Here is a 25148-nt window from a genome sequence, read left to right as displayed (position 1 = left end):
TAAAAAGAAGCCACTTAAGCTACACACGCACACAAAATAGTGGTGCTGGGGAGAACTTTGGGAAGGTGGGGCAGAGAAGGATACTTGGCTTGGGCTCCTTTCCGTCCTCTCAGCAACCCCACTTCCTTGGGGTTTTGGAATCTGGATGTAAGGGAGCGGGCTGCAGGTGGCTGCCCACAGCTGCCCTTCCAAACCAGAAGGTTGGAGGAGGAGGAGGGAATGGGGCGGGGGAAAGAGTGAGCAGAGAAGAGGAGTGAGCTAGGAGCTTGAGGTAGCTGCCTGCAGACTGAAAGGTGCCTGATCTGTCCACAGAAAGGCGTGAGGCCAGGGAAGGCACCACGTGGTCTCTGCGCTCCCGGCATCTTACTCCAGAGCCTTAGTAGAGAGGACCCAAAGCCTGTCACTCTGTGTCTCACCCCAGGAACATCCACTCAGGCCTGGAAACACTTTTCCCACAGGTGGCAGGAGCACAGGGCAGCCTGGTCCCAGCCTTAGCGGGTCTGATTTCCCACACATCCTGACCTCCAGAACTCAGCCTCCAACCAGGGCCCATGCATCCCTAACACACACACACACACACACACCCCAACAACTATCCCAGTCAAACTCTCATCCTGCCCATTGGGTCCCGGCTGTCTCGAGGGATGAGGACAACGCGGGGTTAGTGAGTGGCTTTGTCAGGTGCATTCCTCAAGGCCCACGAGGAAGCTGTCGTGGAGGAGGCACTGGAACAGATAACCTCTGGCCCCAGCTCCTCTCTGGGGTTGGGACAGGGTGCTGGTGAGGAAAGCTGGCTGCATGCTGGGCTGTGTGATGCCCTGACACGTGGCCAAGGCCACTGTTACGTGGTCACAGAAGCTGCAGTTGTGAAGTCCCCTCATTTCACAAGCAGAAAACCAGGCCCCACAGTTCTGAGCACAGAACTGGGACTTAAGACCAGCTGCCCACCTTCTGCAGAAGGGCTCCTGTACCAGCCCACCTCAGGGCCTTTCACTGAGCCCTGGGGAGTACCAGCTACCTGACCTGGCACATGTGTTTCTAGAACAGTCTTCTGGAACACCGTATGAATCCATCAACAGGCCTCCCTGTGCCCCTACCTAGCCTAATAACTTAGGGCTGGGTCATAGCTCTCCCTTCCCTCCCCAAGGTCTTTGCATCAATATCATTGAGCTGCTTGATTAAAATGCAGATTCCTGAACCCCATCTCGACTTTTCAAATCAGGATGTCTGAGGCTGGAGCCCAGGAATCTGCTTTCTTATCTAGTACCCCTTCCCCAGACCCTCTACAGCTACCTACAACCAGCCCACAAATCTGGCTGATGTGCCTCTAAAATGCAGGTCCGGACCCATCCTCCAGAGATTTTACTTAAGTTTGGGGGAGGTTGGGCCTGGGAATCTGTATTCTTTGCAGGTTTGGGGGAGGTTGGGCCTGGGAATTTGTATTCTTTGCAAGCATTCCCCGCTGACTCTTGGAAAACACTGCTTCACCATTTGGGGTGAGGTTCCTAATGAACCCCTTGGAGGGGTCGTCAGATTGGCCTGGGCAGTAGTAGCTAATGACCGTGTGTAGGAAGACCTTCCTGGCATGGGGTCTAGAGGTTTTACAAATCCCTCCAAGAGGTCCCTGACCCCTAATAAGTTAAGGTCAAGGAGTCTTGGTTCTAGAATGATGGATGAAGAAGAGGGAGCCCAGAGGGGGTGTCCCTTTGGGTCACCTATGGCTAGAGGCCTGGGTTTGAATCACCCCCTTAACCAATGGATACCCCAGTCCTGCCTGAAGGCTGAGTCCCATGGTCATTGCATCCAACCCAGCCACCCTGCCTGTCTCCCTCTTTCCACACCTCCTCCTTCTCCTCCTGCTGTCCCCTTCCCAGCCCCACTCCTCCCCCCCCCACCATCCGTCTCCTTAGGATGTAGCCATGTGAGGGATGCAGATTTCAGGGCAAACAATGATCCTGTTGCCGCCGCTCTGAGCTCTGGGTTTGGGCACGCTGGCCCTCTTTCCAGGTTGGGAGCTGCGTGTGAGTCTGTATGGGGGTGGGGTGGGAGGGAGGCGCGGCTGTCATACTGGAGACTCTGACCCCATTAGGCTAGCCCTTTCCTGCTGAGAGCCAGACTCAGTATCTCCCAGCACACTCTCACCTCTCGGGCTGCCACACTCCCTACAGGAGTGGCTCCCAGAGCAGGGTGAGGGATGTGTGGAGAGGAAGTGGGGAAGGAAAGGAGAGCATCACTCTCCATTTGAGTAGCACCAGGCAATTTTTCCCCCGGGGGTCTCTATCCCAATAAGAGTTGATAAAGGTATGACGCTCTTTCTATCACCTGTGGGTGCCTGCTTTGGAAAGCTGGGTGTGCTTGGGGGCTCAACTATAAGTGTGTGTGTGTGTGTGTGTGTGTGTGTGTGTACAAATGCAGATGTGAATGTGGCTTGGGTGTGCTCACAGGAGCCCATGGTACAGCCTCTGGAGAATGCAGTACCTGTGTGCACAGGAAGTAGATTGAGTCTGTGACAGGTGAGTTTGTATTTAAAGTCTATTTAAGCTGTATTTGTGGTCCTGAGTAGGGCACATAATGTAGCAGTCCCTCTGGCCAGGAGTTCTTTTTATTTTTAAGAAGATGTTGGGGTTAGGAGTTTATTAATTTATTTTTGCTGTGTTGGGTCTTCGTTTCTGTGCGAGGGCTTTCTCCAGTTGTGGCAAGCGGGGGCCACTCTTCATCACGGTGCGCGGGCCTCTCACCATCGCGGCCTCTCGTTGCGGAGCACAGGCTCCAGACGCGCAGGCTCAGTAGTTGTGGCTCACGGGCCTAGTTGCTCCGCGGCATGTGGGATCTTCCCAGACCAGGGCTCGAACCCGTGTCCCCTGCATTAGCAGGCAGACTCTCAACCACTGCGCCACCCGCGAAGCCCCCAGGAGTTCATTTTAAAGCCATCTTTAATGAGCGCTATGGCCCCTCATTCCGGGGTACCTGAGCCCACTCCTCACCACATCTGAAGCAAGGGTCTTTGTCCCTCAGGAAGAACAGGCTGGGACCCTGCCCTTCACATTTCATGACACCAGGAACCCCAGGCCTGTCTGAACACTGGGAGGTGATTTCTAGTCACCTGCAGCCCCTCTCACCTGTGTTGCAGGCCTGGGTGTGTGTCTGGTCTGTCGCTGAGCTCAAGGCTGGCCCTGGGGCAGTGAGGAGGGGAGGGGGCAGGCCGGAGGTAGAGCTGACCAGAAGTTGCCCAGGGCCTGAAGTCCCTAAAGCATCCGGTGGGCAGTGGTCTGCAGCCCAGCTGGCCCATCTAACTTGTCACTGAGATGCTGGTGTTCCAAGGCTATCTTCCATGGTGTTCGCATTCCAAATGAGAGGCAAGACAGCCGAGAGTGGAATTTCAGGTAGTGGAGTGCAGTGGTTATGAACCTGCACTCGCGAAGTTCAAATTCTCCACCTTGACCTTGGGCAAGTCGTTTAACCTCCTTGTGCCTCTGTGTCCTCATATGTAAAATGGGGAAAGAGCAGCACCCGCCTCGCAGGGTTATGGTAAAGGATTAAATGAGTACCTGCCACCTGATGCATACGAGCACAAGCGTGAGTAGCATTATAATCTGCGGTATTTCTAGGAGAGATCTGTTTAGAAGTGGAAATGTCTTTCAGTGCCTCTCAAACCATCTCCACAGGTGCTTTCCACATCTCATGAAAGGCCAACCCAGCTGCCTGGCCAGGACAGGGACTTTCAGAGACCAGGTGGCTGGTGTGTCTAATCTGGATTAGGCAATCGGGGGCCTTTGAAATGTGAATGAGGATTGTGTTTTGACTCTGGTCAGTTCCAGGGGAAGCAATTGGAAGCACTGTTTCCCCTGGGAGGAGGGCAGAAAAGCCCTGAGGTTTGGGGGTCTGACAAGGAAAGCTGGGGGAGGGGCCCCTGGTCATCAAACCACTACAAGGAGAACTGGAGAAACCTGTGATATCACCAAGTCCAATCCTCCCATTGTACAGATGGAGAAATTTACTCTCTGGTGAGTATTTATATCCTCTGGGACTGCGTTTCCCTATCTCCCGAGCAGAGGTGTAACTCCATTCTGCCCAACTGCTGGGCATGTGTAGGAGGCAGAGAAGATGAGATGGTGGAGCCCTTGGGAGCAGTGCGTTCTGCCATAGACGTCACCCTGGCTGGGCCCAGAGCTAGTCAGGTAGAGCTGGGGGGTGGGGCTCGCGGTTGGGGTCAAGTCCCTGGCCCCTACCTCCGCCTGACCCTTCCCTAATGGGACCTGGCAGTCCAGGCCGGTCCAGTAGGAGTATGGCAAAGGATGAGATGAGTGGCAATGGCCCCTCAGAGGGCCCCTCGCGGCAGTTTTGCAGCACCAGCCCCTGTTCTGTGCCCTCTTTTGGATCATTTTTGTGCTGCCCTAATTTCTAAGAACTTAGAAACTCCTTCAGCAACCAAACTCATCATGGGAATAAAAACTCAATTCAATCCTCCACTAAAAGCATGTCCTCCATTGAAACACTTTGCACAGATATTGGATTCCAACAAGTCCAGTTTTGAATCCCCATCCCACCACTTACGGGTGGAACAACATTGAACAACCCTTGTCCCTTAGAGCTTCAGTTTCCCCATCTGTAAAGCAGGGAGAGTCATCTCTGCTTTGCAGATTATTGAGAAGATAAAATTAATTCAGTCATTCATTCAACCAATTTTTACTGAGCACCTACAATGTGCCAGGCATTGATGATACAGCTCTGAATATAAGAGAGACAGGGCACGTGCTCATGGGGCCTTCAGACAGGTATGAACCACCAGTGACCTCAGAATCTATGTTAGGTTGTGTTGAGTGCTGTGGAGGAAAAGTACTCATGAGGAAGTACCGGGAGCTCCATTCTGAAGGATAACTAGGCGTGATCTAGTTCACTGAATCTAAAACACTATTATTTTAGATAACACCACGAAAGAAAAACTCTAGTAATTAACTATGACTCAGAGCATTCTTACCCTTAGAAATGTTATTTTGTGCTTACTGAAAGAACTCTTTTAGGCTCTCCTTCAGCCCCAGAGGAGTTTCCTATCTCCCACCCAATTTAAAACAAAGAAGGTCTGTAATGGCAGGGATCAGAATAGGGTAAAATCCAAGAGAAATCCACCTTGCCCTGCAGCAAGCTTGCCTGGTATAAAATCTCCAGGCAGACAGGCTCCCAGACGGTGGTTCAGTGGAAAGGGGAGACAGGACAAAAGGGCGTGTGAACCAGGCAGAGAGAACGGTGGGAAGGTTGGGGAAGGGGTCCTGGCAGAGGGCTCACTGCTGGGCTAAGCTTCAGGTCGAGTAGAAAAGTGGCCAGAGGGGGCTTCCCTGGTGGCGCAGTGGTTGAGAGTCCGCCTGCCAATGCAGGGGACACGGGTTCGTGCCCCGGTCCAGGAAGATCCCACAAGATCCCACATGCCGCGGAGCGGCTGGGCCCGTGAGCCATGGCCGCTGAGCCTGCGCGTCCGGAGCCTGTGCTCCGCAACGGGAGAGGCCGCAGCGGTGAGAGGCCTGCGTACCGCAAAAAAAAAAAAAAAAAAAAAGTGGCCAGAGGGAAAAGAGCCAAATGCTAGACCAGTGGATCTGTACACACCGTAGACTGTAAAATGCATACTGTTGTCAGAGATTGGAAAGATGTATCTTCCGCAGAAGCCCAGAGCACCCCAGTTCCCAGATCTTGGTTTCTAAATGCCATTCTCCACTGAAAGGAACCAGCACTTTGGGGAAACACCCAATTCCAGGGCTGACTCAGGCAAAGAATAAAATGACCCTGGAACATTTTGTTGTGCCAGGAAGTGATGATGTACTTAGAGAAAAAATAATACTGAGGACATGTCAGTAAGCATGGAGCCTTAAAGGGGTTTCTCCTGGACAAATCTGGCATAATTTGAGCACTGAAATAAATAATGAGTTATAGAATATAACCCAAAGATCAAAATAGGAATCCATGAGTCCATCCTAAAATAAATAAATTAATGAACAAACAAATGATTAGGGAAGAAAAGAACATTCTTCCTTAACAAAGAATGCTAAGGAACAAATGTAGAAGAAATGATGGAATTAGAAAATTACCATTTACCAATCATTACTCATCATAATATCAATTGTTTTGGGCAAGAATCATAAATGGATACTACAACCAGCAGGGGATACGACAGAAGATATTTACACAGTACACAGAGCAGAATTTTTTTTTTTTTTTTTTTTTTTTGCTATAAACGACTTTAGTAGGACATTTGGAGACGCTTGAATAAGGTCAGAAAATAGAGTTGGATAGAGTTGTATAAATACTAATTTTCTGATTTTGATAAATGTACTGTGGTTATTGTATGAGAATGTCCTTCTTTTTAAGAAATCTGCACCAAAGTATTTAGGGATAAAGGGACATGTCTGTCACCGATTCTCAAACCCCTCAGAAAAAAAAAGGACTATAAGTGTACGTACATATAAAGAGCGATGCACACACACACAATAAAGAGAGAGAAAGAAAAGACATTGATACAAGGGTAGTATGGTGACAGGTAGTATGGTAACAGCATTTGCTGCGGAAAAGGCCCTGATTACCGGTTTCTATGCTGTAGATGCTCTGCCTCCACAGCCATTTTCAAGCCACCAACGTGAGGTCACTGCACGGAGAGTTGGGAAGAGACACACAGAAATGGCTCTAGCATCTAACACACCAGTACAAACGTAAACATGCTGAAAAGCCAACATTTGGGGAAACTGAGTGAAGGGAATACGGGAATTATTTATACTGTTTTTTGCAACTTTTATGTAGCCCCAAATTATTTCAGAGTAAAAAGCTGGTCTTTTTTCGTGTGTCTCTTACAGTTGATAAAACTGGGGAAAGATAATAGAGGAGCATCCAGGTAGAGGCACCTGCTTGTGCAAAAGCCCTGAGGCTGGAGAAACACAGTTCATTTGAAAACAGGAACAAAAACCAAAGAAAACCTGGTGACCAGGGGCAGTGAGCTGAGAGGTGGGCAGGGTTCAGGACACGGGGATCTTGTAGGCCATATTGAGGGTTTGGGTCCTGGTGACAACAGCAGGGAGGAGCATCAAAGGGCTTGTAGCAGGGGTGGGGGGAATGTGGCCTTATTTGCGTTTATCACTCTGGCCCCTGGCTGACCCTCAATAAACGGTGGCCATTAATACTGCCTGGTCTGTTGGACTCTTTGCTGTCACTTCCCTTAGGGACCTGTTTGCTCAATTGGAGTTGACAGCAGGCGGCCCCAAACTCACTTCTGCCAAGTTGACTTCCAGAGGTCCAGGCCCAGCCCCGCCTTCTGCCCTCGCCCCACTCAGCCCCGGTCTCTGTGCGCACAGACCTGCCCTCTTCTCCATCAGTTTCCTTCTGGGAGTCCCAGAGCCCACTGGGGCCTGGAGAGGTTTGAGTTCAAGGTGGAATGAATGGACTGTTTGATGGGGATCTCCCAGGGCAACCTCCAGGCTTGATACAGTTTGAGTGGCTGTGGGCTTCCTTTTTTCCAGATGAATCACTGCTCTGTGTGTCTGACTGCGTGCGCCCCCCCCCCCCACCCCGCGACGTGCCCTGCAGTAACGGGAGTGGACTGGATCTGTGCACAGAGCAGCTCCTCCTGTGACTTGCCTTAACTGTGCCAAGTGTCCCGCTAGGCATTCCTGTGCACTCCTCATCCAACCCTTACAGCAACCCGTGAGGGCACGCACCATGAGGTGCATTAAACTGAGGCTTTAAAGGTTTACTGGAGTGCTCAAGTTCACACAGTTGACCCAAAAGTTCAACCAGGCCCTCTGGCCCCCGAAGCCTCCACTTCTGCCCACAGCACCACCCTGCCTCTTCTGGTGGCTCTTGGGCAACAGTGTCATGGGCATTCGGGCCACGTAGACGGGGGACCTGACGTAGCTGAGGGCCCTGCTGTGCCAGGAAGGGGTTAACTGGGATGCCCTCAGCAAGCTCTGGTTTGGTGAGGCCGGTTGCCACAGCAACAGCAAGGCTGGGGGGAGGGGGAGGCCAGCACAGCAGGCTCTTCTGAATCACTGGGTGTATAGCCCATATGTTTATTCTGTGGTGAACCCCTTCCAGGGTCCTCTGGGACTGCACGTGGCCACCAGGAGCGGCTGTGCAGGGCAAGGGTGAGGGCACGGGTTCCCTGAATCGGCAAAGCCAGGACGCCCTGGCCCTGCTGCAGCCCCTCACCCAGGGTGCTCTCACCAGCACACCCTGGGAGCCTTTCCCACCAGGAAGACCCAGGGCTTGTGCTTTCAGCTTCCAGATCCCCAGACTAGGTGGAAACCAGGAAGAACACAGATTTGGGACCAGAAGGAGTTAATCGATCATTCATTTATTCATTCTTTTACCAGATACTTAGTTCTTGCCCATAACAGACCAGTCACTGTGCTAGATGCCGTGACCTGAGTTTCAGCTGGAAGCCAGATGGGCTCCGCAGATGCACTCATGGGCCGGAAGGCCCCACCACATGCTCTCTGTGTCACTTCAGGCAAGTCTCTTTCTTTTTCTGAGCTTGTCTGCAAAATAGGGTCCATTTTGCAAAATGGTGCTGTGTGGATGAGACGATATATTTGAAGCATTTACCAGCACATAGTAGGACTAAATATGCAGTTATGACATAAAGGCCTGCAGGCCGATCCCCTTTCCCTCCAGCCTCAGGAGGAGCCAGGTGATGATAAGATTCACCAGTGAGGAGCCCCAGACTCTGGACCCTGAGGCAAAATCTCCACACTGACCCAGTTAGAAAGCCAGGTTCTTCCCTCACTGGGCGTGTGACCTTGGCTTCAGTTTGCCCATGTGCGATGCAGAAAGGATCCTCCAACACTTACAGGAGGGAATATACCTGAGCTGATGGGCAGCATCACAGTGAGCGCCTGACCATTCCGTTCTACCATCTGAGCCACACCCAGGTCAGAGGAGCCCAAGGCTGCTACCCCCAGGCATGATAAGACCCCACTCCTATAAGCGATATCATGAGATATTTGTCTTTCTCTGTCTGACTTACTTCACTCAGTATGACTATCTCTAGGTCCATCCATGTTGCTGCAAATGCATTATTTCATTCTTTTTTAGTGGCTGAGTAATATTCCATTGTATATATGTACCACATCTTCTTTATCCATTCCTCTGTTGATGGACATTTAGGTTGCGTCCATGTCCTGGCTATTGTAAATAGTGCTGCAGTGAACACTGGGGTGTATGATATGTGAATTCTAAAAAAAAGCTACATACAAATGAACTTATCTACAAAACAGAAAGAGTTATAGATGTAGGAAATAAACTTATGGTTACCAGGGGGTAAGGGGGGGAGGAATAAATTGGAAGATTGGGATTGACATATACACCCTACTATATATAAAATATATAACTAATAAGGACCTACTGTATAGCACAGGGAACTCTCCTCAATACTCTGTAATGGCCTATATAGGAAAGAAATCTAAAAAAGAGTGGTTATATGTGTATGTATAACAGATTCACTTTGCTGTACACCTGAAACTAACACAACATTGTAAATCAACTATACCCCAATAAAAATTTAAAAAAAAAGACCCCACTCCTGGTCTCACACTCCAGCCTGGATCTTTGCCTACAACGGACCTCAGCAGCTATCTGTTGATTTGATTCAAGCTTGATTTTCTAAGCCGAGCTACCCTAGCCAAGGAGAAACACCCCTCCCAATGCCAGTCCAAGACTCTTCCCTCCCTGTTCCCTAATTAATTTGTTCCCCGTCAGCCCTGAGCTTGACTACGTGACCTCCCCACCCCATCCCACCCCAGGCCTGTTTTCATGGAAGGACCCCTGAAGTCCTCAAGGTCAACCCTGGAGCCACCCTCTGCAGCCTCAGCAAGAGCAGGCCTGGTGGGGGACAGGAAGCTCAGCTGGGCTGATTACAGATAAGCCCAAAACCAAACCCATACTTAGGGAATCAGCAAAGAAGAAAAACATTTAAGAATTTTGCATTTTATATTTTAAAAAATACAAAACTTCAAAATAGTCATCATGGGAGAATTGAAAACGTTAAAGGGCTTCCTCACACTTATTTTGTGGCTTAGTATTGATTTCTTTTGTACTGCTCAGGGAGGTGGAGATGGCCTAATCTTCTCGGAGCTTGGTGCCTCTGAAAGTTTTAATCACGGCCTGGGAAATGGAAATGCAGCACACAGTCTATGGACTCCCCTCAAGTCCATCCCTGGAGACAGAGAGGGAAGACGTCTTTCTCTTGCTTCACTCTGACACCAAAGGAGGTGAGATTAAGCTTGGTAGGAGGTGCTGCTGAGACATCCAGGATTTGCTTCTCTCTCCACTCTTGAATTTTCTTCTCCTCGGCTGGGTGTCAGGGGACATATTTACAACAGGACAGGGCTTACAGAGCAGATCATAGCTGTCATTTGTTGGTGAATTCTTCCTAGAAGTTCGATGGGTTGGGAGGAAGCTGGAATGGGGGCCTGCAAGGTTGGCAGAGGAACTGCAGAGATGAAAAATCTCCAGGTCAGCCTGGCCCCTGAGCGGGAAAATCTTGAACAAAGGCTCAAGCCAAAACGTAAAAGAGAAGGACAGACAGACAAACATGCCTAGCAAACATGTCCTCCTGTGAGGAAGTCGGAAAACACTTGCACAGCAGAAGGAAAGGATGAGGGTGGGGAGAGAGGAGAAGGGAGCCCAGGGAAAGTCTGAGGATTTTTTTTTCTTTCCTTCTTCCTTACTTCCTTTCTTTTTTAACAGATTTTTTTTAAAGAGCATTTTTAGGTTCACAGCAAAATTGAGCAGAAAGTACACAGGGTTCTTATATGCTCCTGTGCCCACTCACACACAGCCTCCTCCCAACCATCAACATCCCCACCAGAATGGTACACTTGTTACAATCAATGAACCTACACTGACACATCATTATCACCCAAAGTCCACAGTTCACACTAGGGTTCACTCTTATGTTGTACATTCTATGTATTTGGACAAGTATGCACCACTGTAGTATCACACAGGAGAGATTCACTGCTCTGAAAATCCTCTGTGCCCCACCTATCCCTCTCTCCCTCCCAACTAACCCTTGGCAACCACTGATCTTTTTACCATCTCCATAGTTTTGCCTTTTCCAAAATGTCATAGAGCTAAAATCATACAGTAGCCTTTTCAGATTGGCTTCTTTCACTTAGTAATACGCATTTAAGATTCCTCCAGGGCTTCCCTGGTGGCGCAGTGGTTGAGAATCCGCCTGCCAATACAGGAGACACGGGTTCGAGCCCTGGTCCAGGAAGATCCCACATGCCGCGGAGCCACTAAGCCCATGCGCCACAACTACTGAGCCTGCACTCTACAGCCCATGAGCCGCAACTACTGGGCCCACCTGCCACAACTAATGAAGCCCATGAGCTTAGAGCCCGTGCTCTGCAACGAGAAGCCACTGCAGTAAGAAGCCCGCACACCGCAACAAAGAGTAGCCCCCACTCGCCACAACTAGAGAAAAGCCTGCGTGCAGCAACGAAGACCCAACGTGGCCAAAAATTATGTAAATAAATCTATTAAAAAGAAAAAAAAAAGGTGAATGCAAGAAATCCTACCTTAAAAAAAAAAAAAGATTCCTCTGGGTCTTTTCAGGGCTTGAAAGCTCATTTCTTTTTTTAGTGCTGAATGATATTCCATTGTCTGGATGTCCGACAGTTTATTTATCCATTCACCTATTGAAAGACATCTTGGTTGCTTCCAAGTTTTGGCAGTTATGAATAAAGTTGCTATAAGCATCTGTGTGCAGGTTTTTGTGTAGACATAAGTTTCAACTCCTTTGGGTAAATACTAAGGAGCGTGATGGCTGAATCGTGTGGGAAGAGTATGTTTAGTTTTATTAAAAAAACACCAAAGTGGCTGTACCATTTTGATTCCCAACAGCAATGAATGAGAGTTCCTGTTGCTCCACATTCTCACCAGCATTTGGTGGTGTCAGCGTTCTGGATTTGCCAACTGTATGTTTTCTTTAGCGAGGTGTCTGTTTAGGTCTTTGGCCCATTTTTTATAAATCAACTTATTATTGAGTTTTAAGAGTTCTTTGTATATTTTGGAGGCCAGTCCTTCCTGAGATCTGTCTTTTGCAAGTGTTTTCTCATCTGTGGTTTGTCTTCTCATTCTCTTGAACCTTGGCTTTTGAGTTGATGGTTCCGGCCCTTGACTGAGCCGGCTATGGTATAAGGTTAGCCATTTCCACCTAATTCAGGACTCCTCTAGTGGACAGTCTTTGCTCCGTGCACATAGGAGGCTGCTGGCAGAGACCTTATCAGATCTGTACTGTGGTCTGCTGGCCTCTCCCTGACCTGCCCAATCTGGAGTTCTCTCTACTCCTTCCCAGGGGCTGCTCCACACAAACTCCTGGGCACAACTAACTCTGTCTCAGCACCCGCTTCAGACCTAACTGACCTAGCCCTGGGGAGGAAAGAAGTCGGAGTGATGGGACAGATGAGTACTGAGGGGAGTCAGGGAAGGCCCCACTGATAATGTCAGGCTGAAATCTGGAGCCGAGACAGTGCCCGGCAGCCAAGGGGTCCGGAGAAGGGGGCAGCAGGTATAAAGGCTCTTGCCTATGTGACTGAGGCAGGGGTGCCTGCCTGAGGAGTGGGAGGAGATGAAGACAAAGGTTCAAAGATTGGGATGGGAGCACATCCTCCAGGCCACAGTCAAAGGTTGGATTTATTCCAGATGCAGTGAGTAGCCATCAGAGGGTTTTCAGCCTAGAAGTGACACGATCTGATTTGCATTTTTTAAATCTCACACTGGCTGCTGGGTGGAGAATGGATTACAAGAGGAGAAGCAGGGAGAGGAGTTGGGCATTTTATTGCTTTGGTTCATGTAAGTATCCCAGCGCAACAACTTCTCCCCTGCAAAGACAATCATGCCGGTCATTTGCACAGAATCCCATGCACACTCACTGCAAACACTCACACACCTCACAGTCACTCACACTCATAAAGACCCACTGACTCTCCTGGACACATGCGAACATGCATGCATCCGTGTTCCCCCATGTGCACAGAGGCACACAGTCTCATGCACACAGGCTCTCCCATACACGGCACCAGCAGATATTTTCATGAAGGTACAAGCACAGGCACTCCCATTTATACACACACGTCCTCACACATGAGATGCTTTCATGCACACACACACACACACACACACACACACACACACATAGGGCTACACAGACACACCATTCCCCATTTTCCAAAGAGAAGCAGGTCTGAGCAGGGGAGGTAGCTGGGGAAAGGTGTTAGGGTTTTTACAAGAGGAGGTGTTAATTGCGAATAGTCACTGGAGAAACAAAATGCCCAAACGAATGCCTGCTTCACCCTAAATCGCACCTGATGGTTGGGTCAGCCAGTTACTAGCCAGACTGCATTAAAGCCTTCATTCATCAGGTTGCCTCAGTCCCCAGTTCTATAGTTCCTCCTCATTCAGGCACTGCCGCCCCCCTGCGCACCCACGCCCAGCATCCATCAGCTCTCACGACACTCTTGGGGACTCACAGTGAGGCAGGCCTGGGACCTGAGACCCTTTGCTGCAGGGCCGCGAAGCTTGCACCTGGACACACCTCCCCTCGAGCTACAAAACACAAAGAAACTATATGGGACTAAAAATAACTGCGGGCCTGCGCAGTTGGGGCAAATTCTGGACCCCAAAGATACAAAAAGACCAAAAAAAAAACCCAACTGCCATTTCTGAAGAGCCAGGAGCAAAAACGGGGTGTCAGGAGCAAAAGCAGGGTACTGAGCATGCCCCCTGCACTTAACACCACCTGAGGGGTGAGAAAAACACCTAAGCCACCCCTCCGGCCTGACCCCTGGATACACCCCTACCACTACACCATATAAGGAAAAAGCTTGCCCCCCTCAGCTAGAGAGCAAACAAGGGAACCTGTTGTTTGTTCTCGTTCCCCCCTGCTGCAGCAGGGCCCCCCCCCCAAAGCCTTGCCTGAATTTCTCTTCTGGCCTCTGGTTAATTTCTATTGATTGGGGAAGGCCAAGACCCCTGGTCGGTATCAACAGGCCATGGGGGGAGGGCGTCTGCCCCTAAATCCCTGGGAAGTGCTACAGCTAGTGGGAGGAGGAGAAATAGGAGATTTCCTTTAGAGCCTCACCTGCTAAGGCGGGTGGAGGGCAGAGGACAGGCTAGGAGGAGGTGGGACGGTAGCAGGGGCAGGGACTACTTTGGGAAAACCTGGACTCCTCAGAAAGGCCTTTTCAAGGCCCTGGAGGACCTGCCCCACCCCTCCCTTACCGCTGGCTTCTCCCATCACTTCTTCCCTTCTGGCTTGGAGCCCCAGCTCCAGTGACCTGGCAGCAACCAGGAGCTCCTCAAACACACACCTTCAGATCTTTGCACATGCTGCCCCTGCTGCCGCCTGGACCAGCTTCCTTATCCCTCCAGACTTGACTTAGGAGCCACTTTCTCAGGAAAGTCATCTCTGATTGTGCCCCCGTGTCGCTCCGATCAGATGTTCCCCCTGCCCCCGTGCTCAGCTCCATCTCAGGGCTCCCTGTGCTGCCCAGCACCCACTGGGTTCTACTTGTCCATCTCCCCTTCAGGGCAGAGGGCATACATGTGCCCAGCACATGAGGTGCTCAATAAAGTTTTTTTTTTTTTTTTTTTTTTTTTTTTTGCGGTACGCGGGCCTCTCACTGTTGTGGCCTCTCCCGTTGCGGAGCACAGGCTCCGGACGCGCAGGCTCAGCGGCCATGGCTCACGGGCCTAGCTGCTCCGCAGCATGTGGGATCTTCCCGGACCGGGGCACGAACCCGTGTCCCCTGCATTGGCAGGCGGACTCTCAACCACTGTGCCACCAGGGAAGCCCCGAGTGTTTGTTATTTGTAGACTTTTTAATGATGGCCATTCTGACTGGTGTGAGGTGGTACCTCATTGCAGTTTTTTTTTTTTTTTTTTGCGTTACGCGGGCCTCTCACTGTTGTGGCCTCTCCCATTGCGGAGCACAGGCTCCGGACGCGCAGGCTCAGCGGCCATGGCTCACGGGCCCAGCCGCTCCACGGCACAAACCCGTGTCCCCTGCACGGGCAGGCGGACTCTCAACCACTGTGCTACCAGGGAAGGCCTCAATAAATATTTCTTAACTAAATGAGTACATGAAGGTTACTCCCAGGTGCCACTGAAACTAGAAAGAAAATGATTTCTGAAAAGGATTCCTTGTTCCCTTTTGTTTCTTTGTTACTCCAGGGGCCACTTGGCAACCACTAAGGCTCCAGTTCACCCCATAGGGTGCCTGAGGCCGTGATTTATCTGCTACTTATTCTGTCTTCAACCAACTCTGGTATGTGTTGCTGGAATAATGTCAGGTCCCCTGAGTTGGGGCAGGAGATAATGGGGGAGATTTGGAAAGGGGGGTGACACGTGGTGGAGAAATTCAAGTTAATAATTCCCTATAACTTACTATGGGGAGGAGGTGGTGCACCTGTGTGTGAGAGAGAGAGAGAGAGAGAGAGAGAGAGTGTGTGTGTGTGTGTGTGTGTGTGTGTGTGTGTGTGTGTGGCATCTGTTGGCAGGAGGATAAGGTTGGCATTTGAGGATTGAAGAGCAAGAGAAGGTCCCAGGAGGAAGAAGACCTTAAACAATCTAGGTAGGGCTGCAGCAGTTTGCTGATAAAGGAAAGGGCTGGCTGGGCCATCCTCGCCGCCGTGAAGTCTGTGCTGAGCCAGGACAGCGGGCTCAGTGACTCAGGACCTGGGCGGTGCTGCCGGGAATGGATCCTGCTGGTCAAGCAGGATCCTGGTCTTTCTGACCCCAGCAGAATCCTACTTCTCTTCCCAAAGAGCAGAGAAATAGGAAAACTGATAGCTCTCATTTAGTGAGTGTCTACTACAGAGAAGGCAAGTCCATTCTACTGCCACTTCCTGGTCCACAACATGACAGCCATCACGAATCAATCATGAGGGCACCCATCACCTCTGGGCCAGGACGGGGAGTCAGACTTCTTCTCCACACAGTGCTCCAAGGAGCCATTTCTGATCGGTTGGAACTGGCACGTAAGGTGGACCCTTTTGCCATCACCGGTCTCCTAAGTGCCAAGTGCTTAATAAGTCTCTCATGCAGTTCTCCTGACAGATCCAGGAGATGAAAATTAACTTTTATTTCCCAGATGAAGAACAAAGACGGGCCAGCCTGGTTGAGGAACTTGACCAGGTTCACACAGATAATAAAAGTTGGGCTGAAAATTCAGACCCTAGTAGGTCTGTCTCCAAGTTCATGCTCTTGCCACTTTACCAGGCTGCCTGCCTCCCCTGGGCATCGGTGCCACCATGTTGTGGGCACTGGGGGGGGGGCTCTGTTGCCTCCCAATCTCCAAAGTTCCTGTATCATTTGAGATTCCAACAGGAAAGAGGTGTTAGCCTCAAACAGGGCAGTTGAGGAGTCTTTCTCCCTTTTACCAAGGGTGGGCAGTGCCAAGGGCAACCACAAAGAACAGTGAAGACCCTGATGGGACAGGGAGGGAGCTGACCGGAAGCTGGAGAGAGCCATAGCCGCAAAGGGAAGTAGAAAGGGGAGCAAATACCCCAGCCTCTGTCCTCTCACCCTCCAAACAGTCCCACTGGACAAATCCAATCGCAAGCAGAAGGCGTGAGACTTCAGCTGATGTGGCCCCCACACCGGTCAGCCTCCTGGACTTCAGAGTCGGAGCGGGAGTCCGGGGGGAGGATAGAAGGATGGAGCTCTAGACGAGCAAACTGAGAAAATCACCCATGTTCTTTCGCCGTTTGGGGGCCGAGGGTGGGAATTTCCCTTCCTGGGAAGTTTTTATGGGCTAATAGTGTTAAGTCCCAGTCCAAGGAGAAGACCGATGTCTCCACTCAGGTGGTCATGTAGAGAGAGAAAATTCTCCCTTCCTCCACCTTTTGGTTCTATTTGGGCCCTCAACTGATTGGATGAAGCCCACCCACATTGGGAAGGACAGTCTGCTTTATTCAGTCTACAGATTCAGATGCTAAGCTTATCCAGAAACAGCCTCACAGAAATACAAATATCGGGGCATCGTGTGGCCCGGTCAGGTTGACACATAAAATTAACCATCATCACACCGTGGATGGCAGGGGGTGACGTCAGCAAAGGCATCCTAAGCAGACTGCCCTGCGGTGTGACCCTGGCAACGATGCTGACTACCTAGCAGCCCTTAGATCTGCCTGAGTTGCATCTCCAGCCTTCCTGCTGATGCTGTGAGCATCCCCAAATCCTTCCAACAAATCTTTCCTCTGCTTAAAAGTGTCAGAGTCCACTTCAGTTTGTTCCCAATAAGAACCCTGATTGGCACAAGGGCCAGGGCAGAGTGATGATGTATATAGGGGTGAGTGGTCCCCTGGCAGGTGCACCAGGGATGCATCAGACGAAGATGCATCTAAGCCACACGTCAGGGAGGTCCTCAGAGGCTCCCGGTTCCCCTTGTGAACCTGGTGGCTCCGCCATTCATAAAATTAGGCAAGCTTGCTCTGAGGTCATTCCTGTTTTCAGCTGAGCTGCCTCCGAGACACCCCAGGGGAGTGAATCCTACTGTGTGTGTCCCATTCCCAGACATGGTTTGCTCTTGGAGGCTGAAGACGGACAGACTGCCCCGGCCCCAAGACAAGACCCCGCTACAACCCACGTGTGGCTGCCCTGACGTTGACGGTCCTGCAACAGACACCTCTCCCCGGAGGAATCCTCGAAGGGAAGGGCCCCACCTGCCCGCTGGGCAGGCACCCCGTCCCTCAGCAGCCACCCTCTGCCAGAGGCCTGAAGGTGAGGTGTGTTTATCTTGACTGAACTGCCTTGGGAAGTAGTCAGCTGCGTGACCGCCTCCATCCCCACCCAGGATTCGAGTGTCTCTCGGATGTTCCATATTTGCTCAGGGAATTAGAAGAAAAGCAAAGTGGAAACCACACCTGAGGCAACTGGGCCACAGAGCGGGCAGGAGGGCCAGGGGCAGGGCAGCCTGAGGACTGGCCAGAGGGACCAAGTGGGGTCCGGAGACCCAGGGGGCTCTGGCCTCTCCCTCTGCACCCGGGGCTCCGGCCCGCGGGGCTTGCACACACGTCAGCACCAGGGTCTGACCGGCCAGCAGGACTGATGCCCTGCGCTCAGGGCCCAGGGTCCGTGTGGTCAGCAGGCTGCAATATTCCCTGCCCTCAGGAGGCCTCGCCTCGGGCTTGTGGGGGACACAGCGGGCTAAGTGCTCTGGTGGGAAACTGCAGGGAGGCACCAGCATGTCGCAGTGGTGCCTTGAACCAGCTCCTCTCCCCGAGACCCCAACCCTCCTCCTCTTCCTCCAGCCCCGTGGGTCCTGAGGACAAGCTGGGCTCCCCAATGTCTCCCCTCACCTTCTCCATCTGCCCTCACCACTGGAGGCAGATCCCAGGAGGTGGTCTGGGGAGACTGAGATGCCTCCTCCCTGCCTTCTCACTGCCCCAGACACACTGTTTGCCTCTGCCCGGCGGTGTCACCGTCCAACCCAGCAGCCCCCAAGCTCGTGGGGAATGGCCCCTTCCCAGGTCAACAGGGAAGCCCCCTCTCCCAGGACAGAGAGGAGCCCAGCCCCCATGGAGTCCTGCACCAAGCACAGTCTTTGCTGAGGAAGCAGAGAACAAGGGCCCCGCCGCCATAGGAGAGCAAGGATTGGGGGCCACCGCCCCAGGGACCTCATCAGGCCTGAGCCCGTCTGTGTCTGGGCCACCTGTCGGCGCCACCAGCCTGTGCCTTGTCTGAGGCAGCTGACAAAGTGGGAGCCTAGGGCAGGGCACGCACCTCTGCCCACCCTGCTCCCCTCACTCTCTCCCCAACCTCTGCAAGCTGCCCACTCGGAACTCGGCTCCTGTCATGCCCCAGGCTGCCCAGGACAAAGGGGGGTCTAAGCATTTTTGAGCTTCTCTCTCCCCTGGCTCCATAGGTCAGGAGGGAGGTCAGGAGGGAGTAGGTGGGGGCAGGATCGGGGGGTGGGGGGACGAGTGCTGGAAAATCAGCCTTTCATCTTGGCTTCGTAAAGCAAACCCCCCTCAGCCCAAAGCTGGCTGGCATTGGCATGCGCCATAAATCTCCTGGATGCTGCAGCTGTGACTGGATTATTTATAGCTCCAGTGTTACATTTCGAACACGAAAATATCACACAAAGGGAAAGGTAATGAAATCTCACCTCTCCCGCATGTCCCTCTCTCCAAACTGCAGGGCTTTCCAGAAGCCCCTGTGGCTGAAGGAGGGGTGAGAGAGGCCCGCTGTCCCCCACCCTGCCTGCCTCCCTCCCTCCTCCTGTCAATCACACACACATCTCTTCTCACCCCTGCGTTCCCTCTCACACACACTCTCTCCCGTTTCTTTCCCTCTCACACATGCATTTCCTCACAGATGCACAGACAGTCCTGTTCTCTCTCTCTCCCTCTCAGCTTCCCCTGCCCGAGCCCTTCCTACCCCCCAGAAACACACACACATCCTTGCCCTTTTCCTTCCACCATTGCCGTCTCCCTGCGTGACTCACCTCCTTCGCTCGCGTGTTTGCTGTTTTGCTTTGTCAGTGAAGACACCGGCACATTAATTACCAGGCCTGTCCTCTGCAAGGCACCTCAGCTCCTTGTCAATAGCGGGTGGAAGTGTCAGCTTCCATTCATCTCGCTCTGCCTTTAAAACCCCTGTGGGCCTTGCCTCCCCAGGGGGACCCATGCTGTGGCACACGGCAGTGCGGACACGCACCCCTGGGCTTGACACATACAAGCACATTGAAAACAAGGGCCACAGAACATACCTGTCACCCTGCGGGAGGGAATATCAAAGGATGTGCTCTGGGAATCGGATGCCGGCCCAGGTGGGAGGACCAGGAGATCCTCCTGGTGCTCCTGTGTGACTGTCTTGGTGGTGTTATGGAGGATCAGCCTTACGCTACCCCACAGGCACAAATTGGAAACTCTGAGCCCTGTGCACGCTCCCGTGGAGAGCCAAGACCCAGCCCCTTCCCTGCCTGGCCCCCTCGGCCTCAGTGGCCTGGGCCCACAGAAGAATAATCAGAAAGAGGGACCGCAGCCCAGCCTGACATGGCCCGTGATCCCTTCCATACAGACAGCCACAGTGGCTGGGGATTCTGTGTGTGTGCATGTGTGTGTGTGTGTGTGTGTGTGTGGTGTGTACTCGCATACTTCTTGTGCTGGGATGAGGGGAAATCACAGACAAGGACAGTTCACCCTGGGCTAGGGGCCAAGGGAAGGGTCTGGGGACAGAAACCCTGCAACTCACCATCAGGGTGGCATTTCCTGGAAAGCTCTGTCCTTTTTTATATTAAAAATACTCCTGGCAAAAAAAAAAAAAATACCCCTGAATTTTGCCATTATATCTGTCATCATCACAGTATAAAAATGTATTAAATTAATTATAATTAAATAATTAATTTTTTTCTGAAATCTTTGCTTAAATATTACCTTCTTGAAAGTTAAGTCTCAAAAACCCTCTGGCTCATCCCAGAGCCTCTGAGGACACAAACACCCCAGTTAAAGATCTAGGGAACCAGTCTATGGGATAAGGATATGGGGTATGAAACTATAGTGTAAGCATAAGAACGGGGACTCTTGGACTTACTTACATTCTGGCTCTGCCAATTATTAGCTGTGTGACCTCAGCTAAATCACTTAACCCCTCTGTGCTTTAGAACCTTGACCTGTAAAATAGGAATGATACTAGCACTTATCACACAGGGCTTTTATGAGGATTAAATGCATTAATGCATATAAAGTGCTCAGAACAGTGGCTAGCACAATATAGACGTTAGCAGTTGTTTTTCTGTAGCAGACCAACATGAAGCCACTGGATCAACCGCAGGGACTGAAATTAGAGTCTGATTTCAGACTGAAATCACTCCTGCCTCTCTCCTAGGATGTGCTTCTGGCCCCAGGCCCATGCCTCACCTCCAGCTGCAGGCTTCTAATCGCGCATTCTATCTGCAACGCAGTCAGTCAGAAACATTCTCCTCTATTCCAGGCACTGTTCCTGGACTGGGCATTCAGTATCACACGAGCCCTTCTGGAGGTGGAGGTGGAAACATGCCAATAGCATCTGAACCGCCATCAGAACCGAAGACCCAAAGATGAGTAGTTGTCATCCTTTTTTTCAAAGAGTCCCTGCCTCGCTGCAGGGAGCCAGCGGTAGAGACAGAAAAGATTGAGGGCACTCAGTGTGGTTATGACATTGTCACATGGCCTGGAACACCCTAGCCTCACATATATATCAGATCTCTTCTTTGACGTCACCTCCTCTGCAGGGCCTTCCAGAACCAACTGTGTGAAACAACAACACTCTCCCCATCCTGTCAATCACTCTCCCCCTCCCTACTTTATCCATCTGAATAGCATATGACATATGCTGACATATTTTGACGTATTTATTTGTTGTTGGTGTTCCCCACTAGAATGCAAGCTTCCTGGGGACAGGCCCTTTGGTTTGCTTTCTCCTGAACGCCCTGTGCTTGCAGAGACCGCGGCAGAGAGTCGGTGCTCCATGCGTGTCTGCTAAATAAGGGAACTGTGGGCAGATCACTCTTTAATGTCTTGACTTTCCCTTCGGTGAAACAGGTGAGGAAGCCCCATTCTCACTTGCCACGTGGGGAAACTCTAACTTGAAAAGAGAGAATACAGGGCTTCCCTGGTGGCGCAGTGGTTGAGAGTCCGCCTGCCGATGCAGGGGACGCGGGTTCGTGCCCCGGTCTGGGAAGATCCCACATGCTGCAGAGCGGCTGAGCCCGTGAGCCATGGACGCTGAGTCTGCACGTCCGGAGCCTGTGCTCCGAAACGGGAGAGGTCACAACAGTGAGAGGCCTGCGTACCGAAAAAAAAAAAAAAAAAAAGATAATACATGATAATCAGACATGCTTTTGACTCATCCAAAGGGAGATGCAAATAAATTCAGCTGAGACCAAATCCATGCATGGCTTTGCATTCCCTGCTGTTTAAGCGATGAGGGGCTACTGTCACAAACAGCCCAGGTGTGCCCACTCCACAAGTTCTGCCCTACAGTTGATCTATCTGGTCCTGGAAATTGTGAGCGTGGGCTCACATATTCAAGTGGGTGACAGCCTGGGGGCACATAGCTAGCGTGGGATTGTGTGCTTTTGCTATTCAAGAGCTCTTACCTGTGAGTGCTTATGGGGCTGCAGACTCAATCAGGCTGTGTGTGCAAGGTCTGGACCTAAGGAATAACTGGAGATGGCCATATAGGAGTCTGGGTCCTGAACCACTGAGCCAAGTGAGAGGTCTAGGAAATGGCAGGTCAAGGACTGAGCCAAGCTATTTCAGGGCCAAGCAAGAACAGGTTAAAAGAGATGAGGATGCCTGGTGCTTGTGGCCAGGGCAGGCGGGGAAGAGGGCAGGGGGCAGGGAGATGGGGAAGGCTTCCCATCCGTGTATTTTGACTCTCTGCAGCACCAATAAAATGTCCTCCCTTGACCTCTGTGCTCCCAGTTATCAAGGCACTGGATGGCACACTCAGAGAGAGAAATTTGCTTTGGGCCAAGTTTTCTTCCAACAGAGCCCAGAGAAGGGCTGGAGGCCTGACCAGTGGGGCAGAGGCCAAAATTACAGTATCAGGGAACTCTACCGTCAGACCCAGAATGGTCTCATTCCTAAGTCATGCTTTCCTGCCACCTTAGAGCACCTCCTAGCACTCATGTATTCTGCACAGGGTTGTTTTTTCATGTTAAACCAGTGGACAAATAAGACCTGGGATTTTCCCTTCCCTGATCAGTGAACTCCTATTCACTCATCAAAACCCAAGCCAAATTGCCCAAGCTAAAGCAGTTGCCCCTCTGTTACCAAGTTTTGTGTTTCTGGAACCCTTCCCCGATAGCTTGTAAGCACACCAACAAGGACTTTGGCTTATTTATGACCACATTCTGAATGCTGAATAAGTGATAATTGACCAGATGACCCAACAAAGCAAGGACAATCCATGCTTCCTGACTCTGAGAGCCTGATTACATCTCTCATTCCTCCCCCCATAAGCCAGGCATCTGCTCAGCTGAGGGGACAGGACGTTCCTGTTTGGCAGGGACAGTTCCAGGTTTTGATGACCTGCCTCAACCAGACTGGTATCTATTCCAAGTTATTGTTTGTGCATACTCGGGGGGGGGGGTGCTGAGGGAAATGGTTACATAAGCCAGCGAGACCGCATCCGCCTGCAGCAGCCCTTCCTCCTGGTGCCACGGACCCCTGGCTCGCTTTAGGCGAAGGTTCCTCATGTTTTCCCCCAGCCTCCAATCTCCCTGCAACCACCTGGGCAGATTGGAAATGAGAACTCCTGAAAATGGCCAGGAGCTCCTCCCCTTTGGGGGAACCTGGGGTGGAATCAACTGGGAGAATGTCACTGCTCTTGTCTGGTGGTGTGAGCCCAGGGGCCTTGCAGTCTGGAAGGGCAATGGGTGTGTTCCACCCTGGGCGATGCAAGCTTCTGCTGCTTCCTCAGCAGCCCGGGCAAAGCCAGTTTCTTGATCCCCCCCGCAAGGCACCAGTAAAGCATCTTGACCCATCTGCAGCCTCTCCCCTGTAGCTTAGAGGTCTCAGGGCTCTGGGACAAAATTCACTTTACCAGCATCCTAACTGCCCAGCTTGTCACTCCCACAGCCACCTTCACTGCTCCTCAATTAGGCAGGTAATAGCATCAACGCGTCAGAATTGACAACTATAGACGACTTCACAGTTTACAATAATCAATCGTCTCATTTGACCCCCTTTATAACTCTTCAAAGGAGGCACTATTCTTACTTGACAGAAAGAAATTCAAGGCTCAGAGTGACTTTTCCAAGATCACTAGTACAGAAGAAACATGAAACCCTTCTGTCTAATCCCAAAGCCTGAATGAACTCTTTCCAAATACCGTCCCCCCCCATATGTGTATTTCATGGGCTTTTCTGGGGGAGGCCCCGGCTGAGGAAAGAAACATACAACCTTAATCCCCTAGAGCCGCAGGGACAAAGTGAAAACTCTAAAAAAGGGCAAGACACAAATCTCAAACTCCACTCTCAGCCCATATCTTTCCTTCCTCCTTCCCTGAGCCTTTAACCAGAGTGGCTGCAGAATGAGAACCCACAGCCCCTGACCTCCCAAGGAGACTCTAGGAGGCTGTCCTGAAACCCACATCCCCGAGGCCGAGGTGACAAGGGGCTGGAAGTATGGGGGAGGACTCAGATTGTGCCTGATTAAGAGCTCGGGCCTGCAGCAGAGTCCCTGCATTCAAGTTTCACCTCCACTTCTGTCTAGTGGGGGGGTCACAGTCCCTTAACCTCCCCGTGCCTCCGTTTCCAGCACTGTAAAAAGAGGAGACAATAGTAGCTCTCTCGTGGGTGCTGTGAGGATAAAGTGAGATCATGCCCAGAGAACACTCGCTGCAGGCCAGCCGCATCCCTAGCGCTGCAGATGCGGGGCCCAGAGATGCAAGGAGTGGATGGGAGATGGGTTTCCGCTGAGCACTGCTGCTCCGCGACCTTCAGCCAGCGCCTTAAAGCTCTCTGGCTCAAAGGCTCATCTCTCGGATGGAAGATGCTTTGCAGCACTGCCTTAAGGCTTGCAAGTCAAGTAAGGAAAATGCCTTGCACATGTAAAGTGCTCAGAATCCACCAATCCTTTCTTTCTCTCTCCTGGAATGTGAAATTTCCTCCAGGAAACATCTAACCTCAGGCTTTGGTTTATCATCGAGAGGGATATATAGCTTCGTATGTGCCACACCAGACGCAGTAATAAATGTCCCTTTCCTTGAGGAGGTGAAAGGGGGATAAGCTGGATGGGTGCTGGGTAGTGTGGGGAGAGAAAGAGCTGAGCAGGAAAGTGGGCAGTGGCGGGCAGGCAGGGGATGCAGAGGTGCCTTCTGGCTTGATCAGGGGTTGCTCAGGGGAGGCGCACCCAGGAGGTTGGGGGCCAGTCCTCATGCCTCACTCAGGGAAAAGGGAGGAGCCAGAGCAAGGCCCACAGGGCTCTGATCCACCAGCCTCTTGTTTGCTGCTGACATTAGGGAAATGACCTGCCCGCTTTCTGGGCCTGTTAGCTCTCAGCAAAATGAAGTGCTCCGAAAGGTCCTCCCACCTGGAATTTTCTGGGATGCCCGGTATCAGCCCCTTTCTTTGGGACATTCACTGGGGGTGCTAAGGAGGCCTGGTCTTCCTGCTT

The 25148-nt window shown here is 51.5% G+C and overlaps 2 long non-coding RNA genes across 2 annotated transcripts; both read right to left on the bottom strand.

Annotated features, from left to right (window-relative positions):
• Positions 1-9944: 9944 nt before the first annotated feature.
• On the bottom strand, positions 9945-13799 carry LOC132509743 (uncharacterized). The gene is made up of 2 exons (XR_009537127.1): positions 11559-13799; positions 9945-10465 (listed from the first exon to the last, which is right to left on the bottom strand). It is a non-coding gene; the product is annotated as an uncharacterized LOC132509743 (long non-coding RNA).
• Positions 13800-20237: 6438 nt separating this feature from the next.
• On the bottom strand, positions 20238-21785 carry LOC132509698 (uncharacterized). The gene is made up of 3 exons (XR_009537114.1): positions 20904-21785; positions 20582-20656; positions 20238-20292 (listed from the first exon to the last, which is right to left on the bottom strand). It is a non-coding gene; the product is annotated as an uncharacterized LOC132509698 (long non-coding RNA).
• Between the last annotated feature and the right edge of the window lie 3363 nt (positions 21786-25148).

The sequence above is a fragment of the Lagenorhynchus albirostris genome, chromosome 1, assembly GCF_949774975.1.
Source record: "Lagenorhynchus albirostris chromosome 1, mLagAlb1.1, whole genome shotgun sequence".
NCBI classification, from domain to species: Eukaryota; Metazoa; Chordata; class Mammalia; order Artiodactyla; family Delphinidae; genus Lagenorhynchus; species Lagenorhynchus albirostris.
This window is presented reverse-complemented; position numbering and strand designations above follow the sequence as displayed.